This window comes from Gorilla gorilla, chromosome 2, assembly GCF_029281585.2.
Source record: "Gorilla gorilla gorilla isolate KB3781 chromosome 2, NHGRI_mGorGor1-v2.1_pri, whole genome shotgun sequence".
NCBI lineage: Eukaryota > Metazoa > Chordata > Mammalia > Primates > Hominidae > Gorilla > Gorilla gorilla.
In genome coordinates, this window is record NC_086017.1 from 181,135,164 (window position 1) to 181,151,883 (window position 16,720).

Here is a 16,720-nt window from a genome sequence, read left to right on the forward strand (position 1 = left end):
AAAAAAAAAAATGTTATTAGCCGGGTATCATGGCAGGCAGCTATAATCCCAGCTGCTCGGGAGGCTGAGGCATGAGAATCACTTGAACCTGGGAGGCAGAGTTTGCAGTGAGCTGAGATCACACCACTGCACTCCAGCCTGGGTGACACAGCAAGACCCTGTCTCAAAAAAAAAATTGTTAAAAAAAAAAAGCTGCTATGAATATTCTTGTACAAGTCTTTTTTAAAAAACAACTTTATTGAGGTATAATTTATATGCCATAAAACCCACTCATTATGTACAATTCTATGGTTTTTAGTAATTTATAGGTTTGTGCAGCCATCACCATAATCCAGTTTTAGACTTTTTGTCACTCCCAAATTTCTCTCTGCCAGTATACAATCAGTTCCCACCTGTAGCCCCAGATAGCCATTGAACTTCTTTCTGTCTCTTGCCTTGTCTGGGAAATTTCAAATAAGAGGAATCTTGGGATACGTAGTTTTATGTGTCAGGCATCTCTCACTTAGCACAACATTTTTGAGGTTCATCCATGTTGCAGCATGTATCAGTAGCTTGTTCTTTATCAAATATATGGTTTGGGGCTGGGTGCAGTGGCTCACACCTGTAATCTCAGCACTTTGGGAGGCCAAGGCCAGCAGATCACCTGAGATCAGGAGTTCAAGATCAGCCTGGCCAACATGGCGAAACCCCACCTCTACTAAAAATAGAAAAATTAGCTGGGCGCGGTGGCATGCGCCTGTAATCCCAGCTACTCAGGAGGCTGAGGCACAAGAATTACTTGAACCTGGGAGGCGGAGGTTGCAGTGAGCCAGGATCGCACCACTGCACTCCAGCTTGGGAGAGAGAACGAAACTGTCTCAAAAAATAAAAAAATAAAAAACAAATACATAGTTCGAAAATATTTTCCCCAAACCCATGACTTTTTCCCTAATGGTGCCTTTTAAAGAAAAAAAAAGTTTTAAATTTTGATGAAGCCTAAGTTGTTGATTTCTTTTATGGTTTGTGTTTTTAATCTCATATCTAATAAGTACTTGCTGAACCTTATACAAGTCTTGTGGACATGTTTTGTTAGGTTTTTGAGATGGAGTCTCACTCTGTCACCCAGGCTGGAGTGCAGTGGCGCATTCTCGGCTCACTGCAACCTCCACCTCCCAGGCTCCAGTGATTCCCCTGCCTCAGCCTCCTAAGTAGCTGGGATTACAGGTGCACACCACCATGCCCAGCTAATTTTTGTATTTTTAGGAGAGACGTGGCTTCACCATGTGGACCAGGTTGATCTCGAACTCCTGGCCTCAAGTGATCCGCCCGCCTTGGCCTTCCAAAGTGTTGGGATTATAGGCGTGAGCCTCTGCACTTGGCCGACCTGTTTTAATTACTCCTAGGTAAATATCTAGTAGTAGAAGTACTGGATTATAGGATAAGCGTATGTTGAAATGCCACACTATTTTCCAAGGGGATATACCATTTTACACCTCAAACAGCAGTGTATGGGAGTTCTCGTTACTCTACATCTTTTCCAATATTTGGTATCGTTGGTCTTTCTGATTTTAGTCATTCTGATGGATGTGAAATTGTATGTCATTGTCATTTTAATTAGCTTTATCCTGATAACTAATGATGTTGAGTACCTTTTTGTTTGCTATTGGCCATTTGTACATATTCTTTTTGGAGTGTCTTTTTAAGTATTTTGCCCATTTTTGTTTGAGTAGTTTGACTTTTTGCTATTCATTTGTAGGCACTCTTTATATATGTGGTCTGGTAGTCTGGGCACAAGTCTGTTAGATAGATGTGTTGTAAGCATTTTCTCCCAGTCCGTAATTGCCTTTTCATTTTCTTATGATGAACAGAAGAAACTAATTTTAATGAGTTCACTTTATCAATTTTTTTTCTATTTGGTGCTTTTTGTGTTTTGCTTGAGAATTCTTTACTCCAAGGTTGCAAACATATTCTCCTTTGTTTTCCTTGTAGAGTCTTACTTTTTATAGCTACGCTTGTGATCTCTCCTGAGTTAATTTCTGTTAATGGTGTGAAGTGGAGTTAAGGTCCTTTTTTTTTCCATACGGTTATCCAGTTAGTCCAGCACGGTGTGTTGAAAAGACTTTCCTTTCCTCCATTGAATTGCATTGGTACTTTCTTATAAATCAAGTGGACTGGTTTGAACTCTTAAGCTCATTGTCTTGAGTTCTATAATTTATAAGTCTTGAAATCAGGTAGTGTAAGTCGTCCAACTTTGTTATTGGCTATTCTAACCCTTTGTATTTTCATATACATTTTAGCATCAGCTTGTGAATATCTTTAAAAAAGAAAAATGCCCGGTTGGATTTTGATTAGAACTACATTGAATCAACTAATCTGGGGAGGATTGACATGTTAATAATATTAATCTTCTTATCCATGAACATGGCATATCTCTATTAAGGTCCTTAGGTTTTTTTGGCAGTGTTTTGTAGCGTTTAGCATTGACATTTTATAAATATTTATACAAATTTATTCTTATTTTATGTTTTTGAGTCTGTTGGAAATGATATATTTTCCTTCATTTTTGAATTTTGTTGCTATATATAGCAATGTGGTTTTAAAAATTGACCTGTGATCTTAACTAAATTCATTTATTAATTCCAGTAGATTTTTTTGTAAGTACCTTAGGATTATCGATATACATAAATGCCATCTACAAATAGTTTTATCTTATCCTTTCTAGTCTGTATGCCTTTCTTTTATTTTCTCGCCTTACTGAATGGGCTAGGATATCCTAAAATGTTGAGTAGATGTAGTAAGGACAGATATCCTTACCTTGTTTCCAATTTTAGGGGTAAAGTGCTCAGTCTTTCACACTTAAGTATAATGATAGCTATAGATTTTTCATAGATGTTCCTTATCAGGTTGAGGAAACCATCAGTTTCCTACTTTGCTGAGAGGTTTTTATCATGAATCGTTGTTGAATTTTGTCCAAAGATTTTTCTGCATCTCTCAAGATGGCCATATGCTTGTTTTCTGTATTCGGTAATGTGAATATATTTATTTTTCATCTGTTGGCACTTTCTCTTCACCTCAAATTAGGGAAAAGACCACAGTTACCCATTTTTGTTTTTTTGTTTTTTTTTTTTTTTTAATTACTCAGCTTTAACACTTGAATATCTTGGCATTGTGCATGGAATATTAGTTCAGGAACATGATTTAGACAATTTGAATCAGACAATTTCCATAAAATGTTTTATAAACTAAAAAGCAACGTTTGTGTGTGTGTGTGTGTGTGTGTGTGTGTGTATGTGTGTGTAGAGTTATTTGGCTTGAGAGCCCTGCCTGCCCAACAAACTTATCTTAAACTCTCATCATTAGTCTCATGCTTAAAAAAAAAAAAAGTATCATTTAAGTAAAGACTTCAGTCAGTTGAGGGAGCAAGCTACATGAGTATAAGAAAGAAGACCATCCCAGGCAGAATGGTCTTCTGAAGCACAAGTTCAAAGGCCCTGAGGTCCCAGAGGTATCCAGAAAACTGTCTCTTCAAAATTGCTTTTGCCTGACATTGAAGCAGACAGCAGGGGCTAAGAAAACATCACCACCTTCTGGCAGAATAGAAGGACTGAGCTGCTCAGGTCAAATCATTATAGTAAAATATACCTAAAATTTACCATCTTAACCATTTTTAAGTGTACAGGTCAATGGCACTAAGTACATTCACATTGTTGAGCAACTGATACTGCTATCTACACATCTTCAGAACTTTTTCATCCTGTGCTGAAAACCTGCACCCATTAAACAGTAACTCCTCATTCTTCCCTTCTCCTAGCTCCTGGCTACTGTTTACTTTTTGTCTATGAATTTGATTATTCTAGGTACCTTATATATATGGGATCATATGATATTTGTCATCTTCTGTCTGCTTATTCACTTAGTGTAATGTCTTACGGGTTCTTCCACCTTCAGCATGTATCAGAATTTCTTTTCTTTTTTTTTTTGAGACGAAGTCTTGCTCTGTCACCCGGGGTGGAATGCAGTGGCCCGATCTCGGCTCACTGCAACCTCTGCCTCCCAAATTCAAGTGATTCTCCTGCCTCAGCCTCCCTAGTAGCTGGGATTACCGGCGTCTGCTACCATGCCCAGCTACTTTTTGTATTTTTAGTAGAGACAGGGTTTCACCATGTTGGCCAGGCTGGTCTCAAACTCCTGACCACAGGTGATCCGTCTGCCTTGGCCTCCCAAAGTATTGGGATTATAGGCATAAGCCACTGTGCCCGGCCAGGATTTCATTTCCTTTTAAGACTGAATAATATTCTACTGTATGGATATAAAGTCATTCTTAGGAGATGTGTATGTTATATTTCTGAATCCTGAGAGAATGGAAACAAAACAGGTAAAATGGTAGTGGGGCAAGCTGGCGTAGGTCTGGGATACTGTTACCAAAGACTTATAGGAGAACTGGACCCCGGCTGATTGGGCGGGCTACCTCTGACAATGTGATGGTGAAAAAAGGATCTCCCTTAGGTGGTTGTTCTGGTTCAGTTTCTCAGCAATGATGAATAACCGTGGTTTCAGAAACCATGAACAACTAAGCATGAAGAATGTCATAACCTCTCTGGTGGTTGAGTCATACAAGGAGCCACATTCAGAAGCCAGGGATGGAGAGCAGGGTCTCAGGGACTATTGAGCACAGATTTCTGATTGCTACTTTCCAGATCATTGTATGCTTAGGCCGTTTATTTTGCTGAAGAAAGCAAGACTAAAGGACATGATAATCATTGAGAACCAGGAGGCAATCTCTAGTTCAGATGTTCTTTTAAAAACTCTTTTTTTTTTTTGAGACGGAGTCTCGCTCTGTCCCCCAGGCTGGAGTGCAGTGGCACGATCTCGGCTCACTGTAAGCTCTGCCTCCCGGGTTCACGCCATTCTCCTGCCACAGCCTCCTGAGTAGCTGGGACTGCAGGTGTCCGCCACAACGCCTGGCTAATTTTTTGTATTTTTAGTAGAGGCAGGGTTTCACCATGTTAGCCAGGATGGTCTCGATCTCCTCACTTCGTGATCCGCCCGTCTCGGCCTCCCAAAGTGCTGGGATTACAGGCGTGAGCCACTGCGCCCGGCCTTAAAAACTCTTTTTAAACCTCTTCTGTAAGCATGTTTGCTAAGCGGTCAGCCCATAAGTATCTGAACAACTGTTCTTATAATCCTTTGTTGCTCTTATTAATCCCATTCCCATATTGTTGATTTTTTAAAGATATATTTTCTATTTAGTGATATTGTTCTTAAAACTCAGTACCTGAATGACTAGTACAAGGTATGCAACTCCTTTCTCTTTAATTCTAAACCTTATACTTGTATTACTTATCTGTTCCCACCAAAATGATGACGAGGTGAATATATGTGTAGAATTTGCAGTCAATTAAATACAGTCACATTGTAAGGGAAGTTTATGTGAAAATATACATCACCAGAATACTAATTTACAAGCAAACATAAGGCATTGAGTAAAAATTCATGGTAGCTTTATAGAAAAATGAATTGTGTCAGTGTAACCTGATTTGTTTTCAAGAACATTTTACGGATCTGGAGGAAGCAGGGGACATAATCTTAACTTTCTCATGCTATTGATTTCATTATGAATGACATAATCAATAACAGCCCAGGGAAACAGGTTAGCTCACATGATACCACAGTTAGACAGTGGGAAGGTAACACAGAGACATTATCAAGGATATGGTTCCAGTGTGGGATAAGTCATCATTTAACCTTTTAGAGCTCAGTCTGGGAACCATTCTGTTTAATCAGTTTTAATCCATAACTGGTGGCATATTAGTGTATATGTTTGTATGTGAGAAATACTAGAAACAGAAGTCAAAATAACCTGTATTAATGGGGTACCGTATTTATAAAATACTGGACAGAATCCCATGAAGGCTAATTAATTTTGTAAGTAAGAGGTTCAAGTTGGAGAATGATTGGCACTGTGCCTATTTTTGGCAGAAAAAGCCTATGGGCCATGGTGAATCACAAGGTAGTTGAACCATCACAGTAACTATAATGTGGGTATATGCAGAATACCACATTTCATACATCAGTGCTCTAGCTAATACTTGTATGAGACTGAAAGTAGGCAAATGATACAGTGAAGTCATTTCATAACTGGCAATACCAAGACTTCTCAGAACTATGTTTAGCTTGAGTGCATACTATGTAAAGAGGGCCTTACAAAATGTATACCGGAGCCACAGGAGAGCAAAACAATTATTTAAGTGACGACATCTGGTCAAGATGGCACAGGAGTTCAGGCTCCAAACACCTAGCAAAGGTAGTTACAATATAAAAAGGGTAACCAAATAAGTATAGTTGGGCTATAGTCATTCTAGTTATATTCATTATATTCTATTATATTCTATATTATATTCATTATATTCATTATATTCTAGTTATATTCATTATAGTCATTCTAGTAAGTTGAAATACAAAGGGGTAAGCAGGCTCAAGCTGCAGGCCTCTCCAGCAGGGGCAACCAGAAACTCAGGTTTTTTAGAATAAGGGGATATAGCTTTGTGCAGTGGCCATTTCATAGCCAGTGAAGTTTATCGGAGGCACTTGCTAATTGAAAACTTTTCTCAATACCCTGCCATGATGAAATATGGTTGGCACTGGCAATTTTTGAGACTCTATGGAGACTGAACTTAAAATTAAAAACAAATTAAAAAAAGAAAAGATGGGGATGTAAAAGTATCCACATGAGCTGATACCAAGGAGTTGGAGCCAGGCTCCAGGGAATGTAAATTGGGAGAATAACTAAGTTTCTTCCATACCTCTAAGAAACATTGGCAACACTGAAATCAGAGACTGCAGTGCCCTCCCTCCCAAACCTAAGAAGGAAGGCTGGAAAAGATGGCTTACCTGGAAGGAATGGGCTTCTGGAAGTTTCAGAGACAAAGACACAGCTTCAGAACCAGAAGCTGAGCCATGCTGCTTTCTTGGCCCAGGGCCTGGATCCGCAGTATCGCTGATACCACAACTGAGCAGGAACACCAAGTGGCATTTTGAGACCTGGTTTGGAAGAAGTCCTGAGAGGCCAGGTGGAGGGACTGAAAGCTGTCTGGGAAGGGAGAGAGGAGGGAAAGATACAGCAATCGAAAACTCCTACTGAAAGTAAGCTTGCAAAGCAAAACTTTAAAATACATGAAGACATAGATGTAGAGTTCAAAATTTGTTCAAGGAAGACACGAATTTACTAAAAGTGAAATTAGCAGTTGGAATTCCTGGAAATGACAATAAAGTAAGTATGTTTAGAATTCTTAAGATGAATGAAGTCTTGCAGTAGATAAAAATTATGAAGTAGAAGCAAGGGGGAGGGATAGGAAAAAGAACCAGTTAGAACAGTTTTGTATTAAGTCAAGTGGGCTAAAATGCTTTAAAAAGACCAAAAATGCAATGGATCAAATCCAGTACGAGCTTACTTCTCTCGTGTAGCAGGCCTGGGTGGGTATTTCAGGCCACTGGGTGGCTGTACCCTCAGGGACCCAGCTGACAGCACCCACATGGGTTTCAGAATTGCCCTGCTTTCCCACAGGAAGTAGGTGGGTGGGGAATAAGCTAGGCCAGAAATGGTCTTCCTCATGTCTGCTCACACCCCACTGGCCATACCTAACTGCTGGGGAGCCTGGGAAATAGAGGTCAGCCACGTGCCTGGGAAAAAGAAGGGAAGATAAAATGGAGAATAAGTTTCTGCCATACCTCTAAGAAACAGTGGTTACATTGACAACAGATTTCTCATCAGCAATAGAATTGAAAACACAAGAGAGTATTATCTTCAACTTAGAATTCAATACTAGTTAAACCATCATTCAAAAATGATGATCAGCAGTCCCTATGAAGGAAAAATTGGCAATATCTAACAAAATTATGTAAGCATTCACCCTTTGACCTAATGGCCTCACTTCTAGTAATTATTCCAGAGGAAACACCTCCACAAAATAACAAAGAATATGTACAGAAGGTTGTTCATCGCTACATTATTTGCAGATAGAACAAATTTGGAAACAACCTTTATGTCCACTCATAGAACTCTGGCTGAATAAGCTATAGTATATCTACATAATGCAGCCATCAAAACAATTTTTAAAAAATTAAAAAGGAAGGTAGCTATTAACAAAGATGAAATGCTTTCTAGGATGTTTTAAGGGGCAATAAAGAGTCACAAAAAGTATATCTAATGTGCTCCCTTGTATTTAAGATGGAAAGGGAAATAACCACACATGTACACACACACACACGCACACACTCACACACACACACACTTATTTTTGCAGAAAGATGCCCAGGAACTATAAACCAGAAATAAATGATAGGGGGTGGGTGGATATTAGTGGAGGAAATAAGTATGGAAATGAGACTTTTCTGAGCGTACCTTTTTATATAGTTTTGATTTTGAGCCATGTAAATATTTTACATATTCAATTATATAAAATTAAAATGAACTAAAAATAATGAAAACAAAGGAAATCCTGTCATTGAATATACAAAGAGAAACTAATAATCAAAACACTATATCAAATTGATTACATAAATACAAAGAAGAGAATTCAGATAACTTTATAACAGAGTACTCAGACTGTATAAGCTTAGTGGAATATAGTCAAGGGACAAAAAGAATGGAAAAAATTAGGCTTTATTTACATGGTTAATTGTTGGGCAATGCTATCAGTGTAGTAACTCTGAAACTGCTTAATATGTATTGTAGTTTGAACAAATGAATCAATATACTAATGTCATTGGGAACCAGGTTCTTTTTTGTTGTTAATTTCTTCATTGAAATTCTGTATTCAATCACAGGAGTTGGAGTCTGCTTCCTGCTGGGACCCTTCCTGATCCTTTAAGTTAATCTCTAATTTGCTATTAGTGTGGCTTCCTGCCCTTTTTTTTCTTCAGCTTTTAAGTTCACGGGTACATGTGCAGGATGGGGAGGTTTGTTACACAGGGAAACGGGTGCCATGGTGGTTTGCTGTACAGATCATCCCATCGCCTAGGTATTAAGCCCAGCATCCCTTAGCTGTTTTTCCTGATGCTTTTCTTCCCCCAACTCCCCACTCTAGCAGGCCCAAGTGTGTGGTGTTTCCCACCATGCGTCCATGTGGGAACCAGATTCTTGCTGTGGGAGATGATCTTTCAAGTATGTATTTCACTATTTCACAAATACTGAAATAAGGTGAGGAAGAATCCTGAGATGGTAGCTTTGCATTGGAGGTATCAGTGTGCCACCCAGATTCTAGTTTTAAAATACCATATTTTCCTAAAAAAAAAACAGGGCTCCTTGAAAAAAAATGACCAGAAGTACAACGTGCCAAAGCGGGCATGTGCTCAGCAACTGGGATGGCAAAAGATACATATGGGAGCCAGCCTGAAGGAACCCTGACAAGATGATTTGGAAAATTTTAAGCATTCAAAAGAAGAATGATGGCAGTGAATTATAACACATTTAATAAAAATAAATCAATGAATCTATAATGTATTTCCAGAAACAACTGCCAGCTCATGAAAGCAGAATGAATCTTAGAATTAGAAAATTACTATTTTACAACTCCCAGTGTGGTGATTAATTCAGGCAAGGATAATAAACGGATGCTAAAACTATCAGGTGAAACTTTGTTATGCAACGGATTGGTCTAACAGTCTCAAAGTATTAATTACAAAGGGAAAAGGTCCTCTACAATAGTAAAATGGACGAGGCGAGGTGGCTCATGCCTATAATCCCACCACTTTGGGAGGCCTAGGAGGGATAATTGCTTGAGGCTAGGAGTTCAAGACCAGCCTGGGCAACAGCAAGACCCCATTTCTACAAAACAATATTAAAAAAAAAAATTAACTGGGCATGGTGGTGCACACCTCTATAGTCCTAGCTACTCAGGAGGCTGCGGTGGGAAGATCACTTGAGCCCAGGAGTTCTAGGTTACAGTGAGCTATGACTGTACTACTGCACTCCAGCTTCAGCAACACAGTGAGATCCTGTCTCAAAATAATACTAATAATAAAAAGAAAAAGAAATATGGCAAACACCTCCTTAATCAAGTGACCTAACTTCACATGACCAGTAATGAGACATGACATAATGGGATATATCATCTAGATAGTTTTCTTGCCAGAAATGTTTAATATTGAGAAAACAATTAGACAAATCGAGATTATGTGATATTTTACAAGATAACTGACCTGGACTCTTCAAAAATGTCAGTATTGCCGGGCACGGTGGCTCACACCTGTAATCCCAGCACTTTGGGAGGCCCAGGAGGGTGGATTGCTTGAAGTCAGGAGTTCAAGACCAGCCTGACCAACATGGTGAAACCACATCTCTACTAATAATACAAAAATTAGCCAGGCGTGGTGGCAGGCACCTGTAATCCCAGCTACTCGGGAGGCTGAGGCAGGAGAATCGCTTGAACCTGGGAGGTGGAGGTTGCAGTGAGCCGATATGGCCCCACTGCACTCCAGCCTGGGTGACAGAGTGAGACTCTGTCTCAAAAAAAAAAAAAAAAAAAAAAGATAAAAAACAATAACAACAACGAATTATCCAAAATTAAAAGAGACTAACAAGACATGACAAATATGTAATCCTTGATTGGATTTTGTATTAAAAAAAAAACTCTAACAACATTGGGACAGTTTTAATATGGACTATGTATTAGATACTATACCATTTAATTTAATTTCATTAAATTAATATTTATGGGACAGTTTTAATTAATGGGATCTTTTTAATATGGACTATGTATTAAATACTATATAATTTAATTTCATAGATAAAATGATGGTATCATAGTTATGAAAATGGCTATCCAATTATAAGATAAATCATCATAGGAAAAATGGGAAAATATCGAGATAAAATGAAGTCTTATAAGACCACACTAAGATAACCATCATTAACACTTTGGTATATTTCCATCTCATCTACATATATTTAAACAAAATTGAATTGTACTCTACATGGTTTTTTATGTTCCTTCTGCTTGTTCCATATTATAATTATTGGCAAGTCTCCATTAAATAGTCCTCAAAGATATTCTTTTAAATGGTTATATACTATCTCTGTACATTTTCTTATTTTTAAATTTCAAGGCCATGCGCAGTGGCTCCTGCCTGGAATCCCAGCACTTTGGGAGGCGGAGGTGGGAGCATCGCTTGAGGCCGGCAGTTTGAGACCAGCCTGGGCAACTTAGGGAGACCCCGTCTCTATGATTTTAAAATAAATAAATAAAAATTAAATTCCAAATTTTTTTATTTTATGAGGTCTATTTTACGATATTTTATTCAATCAACATGCCATCCATTGTAAGACATCATTATTTTATGTGTCACTAAAAAGAAAATTATCCTGAGGTGGGTGTGTCGGGCCCTACTGGGCCTAGCGGCAGGAGGGGGACATCGGCTCCCACCACAGCCCTCCAAACAGCTCTGCGCTCTGAGCGCCCCCTCCCCGGGGTCCCCCTCTCCAGGCAGGAAGATGTCTAAGTCCCGTGCGGCGGAGGCAGCAGCTGGGGTGACAGCGACGGCCCCGAGCCCGCAGATAGTGGAGCAGAGGGGTCCAGGGAGGCGCTGCACCGACGCTGGGGAGAATGCATGTCCTGGCAATCAAAGATCTTTTCCTCCGCGAGCCTAGCAAATGCTCTGGAATGCGTTCCAGCCTTCAGGAGGAGAACTCCCTTACACGTCACGAAGTCAAATGCCAGGGGAAACCATTAACTGGAATCCACAGGAAAAGAACGCAACACGGAGCACGAAGCCCAAGCACAGAAGATCAAAGACGCCAGGAGAGGACCCCTCGCACCTTTTCCAAACCAAAAATGTGAAGCAGAAGAACTTCCAAAACCTCCGGCCTCGTCTTGTGATTCCACCAATGCAGCCATCGCCAAGCAAGCCTTGAAATAGCCCATCAAGGGCAAACAGGCCCCCGAAAAAAAGCTCAAGGAAAAGTCGCAAACTCACGGATTTCTACCCTGTCCCAAGGAGCTCCAGGAAGGGCAAAGCGGAGCTGCAGTTTGAAGAAAGGGAAAGAATAGATGAATTGATTGAAAGCGGGAAGGAAAGGAGTGAAGACTGACCTCATCGATGACAAAAGCCGGGTGTGAACACCAGAGGGAGCTCTCCCGGGGCGCCTTTGTTGTAGAAAAGCACCGGAACCTCACGGAGATCACCGACGCCACGGGCCTCCATGGTGGATCTCCGTGGATCTCCGCAGTAAGCCGAGATCGCGCCACTGCACTCCATCCTGGGAGGCAGAGGGAGACTCCAGCTCAAAATAAGTAGATGAATGAATGAATGAATGAACGAATGAATGAATGAATGGATGTTACAGGTTTCCAAGGTGGACTTAAACAGATGGCTTTATATTACCAAAACTTTTACATTCTAGTTGTTTTTGTGCTTTTTTTTTTTTTTTTTAAATACAGGTTGAACGTTTTGTGCTTCCCATGCATGCAGTCAAAAACTCAGCACACAGGCCAGGCGCGGTGGCTTACACCTGTAATCCCAGCACTTTGGGAGGCCGAAGCGGGCGGATCACTTGAGGTCAGGAGATTGAGACCAGCCTGGCAAATATGGTGAAACCCCGTCTCTACTAAAAATACAAAAATTAGCTGGGCGTGGTGGTGCATGCCTGTAATCCCAGCCACTGGGGAGGCTGAGGCAGGAGAATCGCTTGAACCCAGGAGGTGGAGGTTGCAGTGAGCCGAGATCCCGCCATTGCACTCCAGCCTGGGTGACAGAGTGAGACCATGTCTCAAAAACAAACAAAAAAAAAGCAAAAAAAAAAACAAAAACCTCAGCACAGGATGAGAGCCAAACGTGAACTAGGAAGCCGCGCGAGTCTCCTCTCTCCAGTGGAAGAGCTGGGATGTGTCCCCCACACCGCGACGAGGTATGAGGAAGACGCTGTCTCCCAAAGGCCTGGACGGGATGGCTCCAAGCTCTTGTTCTCCTAACATCTGGACAGGCGCTCTTTGAAGTGTATGAATATATTTTTAAAAGATTGGGCAGTAAGCTTGTCTTCCCCGTGCTTTCTCGAAAGCTTACTGAGCTCGTGGCCCTGAGCGCGGGCCGGCATCGATTTCCTCTTCCACCCGCTGCGGCTTTTCTGAGCACCTGGAAGCATCAGGGTGTGAAGTCAAACCAGACGTGGGTGAGGAGAGTGTGGCTTGCCTTCCCTGCCGGGCAGAATTTCCTGAAACTGGGCTAATTCTTTGTAGAAATGTGAACGCTGAATTTATTTAAAAATAATAATAAAACACAGGAAACAACTTACATGTACATAGGTCTTGAAGTGAATGAAGCGGCTGTATTTTTTTTGTTGGGGGGGGGCATTGCTTTTGTTTTTGTAGAAGAAATTGAGATGATACTCTGTTCTAATCAAAATTAGAGATTTGTAGTGGGACCAGAAATTACGTACTTAATACCCCTGCCAGTTTTCCCCGCGTCCTGCTGGGTTGAAAGTTCCAGAGCTACTGTCTAGGCCTCGTGTTTGTCAGACACCCACGGCTCCTGCGAGGTCGCAGCCATGAACTGGCGGGGTTGAGCCCACAAGCCCAGATCCCCCAACCCGAACTGCGGCTGCCAGCCTCAGAAAGGCGCCCAGGTGTGCCGGCAGGGCCGAGACCCCCGGGAATCCAAGATAGGCCAAGGTTTTCACCTAGACTGTCAAGGCTGGAGGAGTAGGTGGCGGCCTCTACCCTCCCTACACGGGACCCATTCTTTTCTTTTCTTTTTTTTTTTTTTTTTTTGAGGCAGAGTCTCACTCTGTCGCCCAGGCTGGGGTACAGTGGCACAATCTCGGCTCACTGCAATCTCCACCTTCCGCGTTAAAGCGATTCTTCTGCCTCAGCCTCCTGAGTAGCTGGGACTACAGGCGCATGCCACCGCGCCTGGCTAATTTTTTGTATTTTTAGTAGAGACAGGGTTTCACCATGTTGGCCAGGCTGGTCTCAAACTCCTGATCTCGTCATCCGCCCGCCTCGGCCTTCCAAAGTGCTGGGATTACAGGCGTGAACGACCTCGCCCAGCTATGCAGGACCCATTCTTACTGAGTGAGACTCGGGAGTTATGACCTGGTGTCTCCTGCCCACCCTGGTCCCAGGTAAATCTGAATGGAAGCAGGTATGAGAGCCTGTCCTCGCCTTTGATTCCCCCACCCCACCCTGGGCCTCACAACGGTGCTACCTAAGAAAGTCTCTTCCCCCAGTCAGCCTGGTGAGTGGTCAGCCGAAGAGGATCTGACGGGAGTGTAGATGTGAGATAGTATCTTTGTTGTACCTGTTTGTGGTTTAGCTTTGTATTTAAACAAATAAGGATATAAACTTGAAAATTATTTGCCATCATAAAGTTGAAACAAAAATTATTTTTAAAAATAAAATAGCTAATGAGTGTCGTACACTACAATTACATTTCCTTTCTAAACTTTTTTGTTTTCCTTTGAGTTGTCTGTCTGCTTTGTTTTCTATATACTTATCGCTAATTCAACCACAGACTCTTCTCTGTTGTGTAAATCTTTTGGTATGTTCAAAGATATTTGGAATTTCCACCTTCCTGGAGAAATTTCTCCCATAGCCATGTGCCCTACTCTAGTTTAGATTGTGCACTCTGGATCTGATGCCTAGATAATCTTCACCAACCTCGGAATCCTCGAATTGTACTCTACATGGTTTTTCTTCTCTTCTAATGCATCCCATTTCCTGGACCGCATGTATTGCTCTCCTAGTTTATTATTCCTCATTCTGATGATGTATGCCTTTCTTTCATTGGCTTCCTAAGAACTTCATGTGAGTAAAACATTTTTGAGTATGTGGCTTCATTTTATACCTACACTTAATTGACCATTTAGTTTGGTGTAGAATTCTATGTTGGAAAGTTTCTTTCATGAAATATTAAAAAGCTTTTTAAAGTAAACTAAATACTCAAATTGTTTGTGTAATTGAGAATTGTACCAATTTGTAGATAAATTGTTTTTTTCCTTACTCAATGTGTTTAATTTTTTGAATACTTAATACATTCACATGTTTAGCAGAATGTTCATAGTAGGAAAAAAAATGTACTGAAGTCTTCATCTCATTCATGATCCCATCTGCCAAGTTCCTACCCCTGTAACCACTGTCTTTAACTTTTTTTTTTTAAGAGATGGGGTCTCGCTATGTTGCCCAGACTATACTCAAACTACTGGGTTCAAGCGATCCTCCTGCCTCAGCCTCCTGAGTAGCTGGATATAGGCATGCACACATGCCCAATGCTAACTTTTTAAGTGTCCTTCCAGGGTTTCTTCATGTATATACAGAAGATTACTTGACACTATTCTTTTTCTTTTTTTTTTTTTTTTTTTTTTGTGACGGAGCCTCGCTCTGTCACCCAGGCTGGAGTCCAGTCGCATGATCTCGGCTCACTGCAAGCTCTGCCTCCCAGGTTCACGCCATTCTCCTGCCTCAGCCTCCCAAGTAGCTAGGACTACAGGCGCCCATCACCCCGCCCGGCTAATTTTTGGTATTTTTAGTAGAGATGGGGTTTCACCATGTTAGCCAGGATGGTCTCAATCTCCTGACCTCGTGATTCGCCCGCCTCGGCCTCCCAAAGTGCTGGGATTACAGGTGTGAGCCACCGCGCCTGGCCATTTCTCCCCTTTTAAAATGCAAATCGTGTGTATTTCTTGCTCTATTCTGTGTCTTGCTTTTCCCCTTAACAATGTGTCTTGGAGACATGTCCATATCATTACATGGAGAGTTCCTCATTTTTAAAAGAGAGCTGCATAGTATTGCACTGGATAAATGTGCCATAATCTGCTTAATGGTTCCCTATTGGCGGACATTTAAGTTTAAAGTAAGTTGTTTAAGTTATAATGTAGTTTCCAGTCTTTTGTTATTTTAAACAATGCCTCCATGAATACTCTTATAAACACTTACTTTTGCACACATGCAAGTAAATTTATAGGATAAATCCTTAGGAGAGGAGTTTTTGGCTCACAGGACATATATGTATGTTTGTAATTTTGATAAATATTACCAGGTTGCCATTTGTAGGAGTTGCTCCAGTTATATTCTTCAGCCCCACCAGATAAATAGGTTAAGATACCTATTTATTCCACAGCCTCACTAGAGATACTGTGTGGACAAATTTTGGGGTTTTGCCTATCCTTTATGAGGTAAACAGTGTAGTTTAAATTTCTATTTTTTCTTTTATACTTCTTAATTAATTTTTTGAGACAGTCATTCTCTGTTGCCCAGGCTGGAGTGCAGTGGTGCACTCACAGCTCACTGCAGCCTCAACCTCCTGGGCTCAAGCAATCCTCCCGCCTCAGCCTCCCAGGTAGCTGGGACTACAGGCATAGGCCACCATGCCCAGCTAAGTTTTGTGTTTTTAGTAGAGACAGGATATTGCCATGTTTCCCAGGCTGGTCTTGAACTCCTGGACTCAAACGATCCTTCTGCCTCAGCCTCCCAAAGTGCTGGGATTACAAGCGTGAGCCGTCGTGCCAGGCCTGTTTTTTTGAGTGATGCTGATCCTTCTTTCATATGTTTAAGAGCCCATATACTCTTTTGTGAATTATCTCTTCAAATCCTTTGTTCATTTTACTATTTCAATATTGGGATTTTGATCTTTTTCTTGTTTGATTTCCAGGAGCTCTTTATAAATTAGGTTAATATTTTACCATGTTTTTTTCTTCTAGTTTGATCAGTCCCTTAGAATTGAAGGCATCTCTGGCTTCCAGTGTTTCCAA

At 41.0% G+C, this 16,720-nt stretch overlaps 1 protein-coding gene and 1 pseudogene across 2 annotated transcripts in view; both read left to right on the forward strand.

Annotated features, from left to right (window-relative positions):
• Positions 1-16,720, forward strand: part of GPR160 (G protein-coupled receptor 160) — a 49,674-nt gene that overhangs the window by 13,602 nt on the left and 19,352 nt on the right. The gene's annotated exons all lie outside the window — the stretch shown is intronic.
• Positions 6,519-6,647, forward strand: LOC115934071 (uncharacterized; annotated as a pseudogene).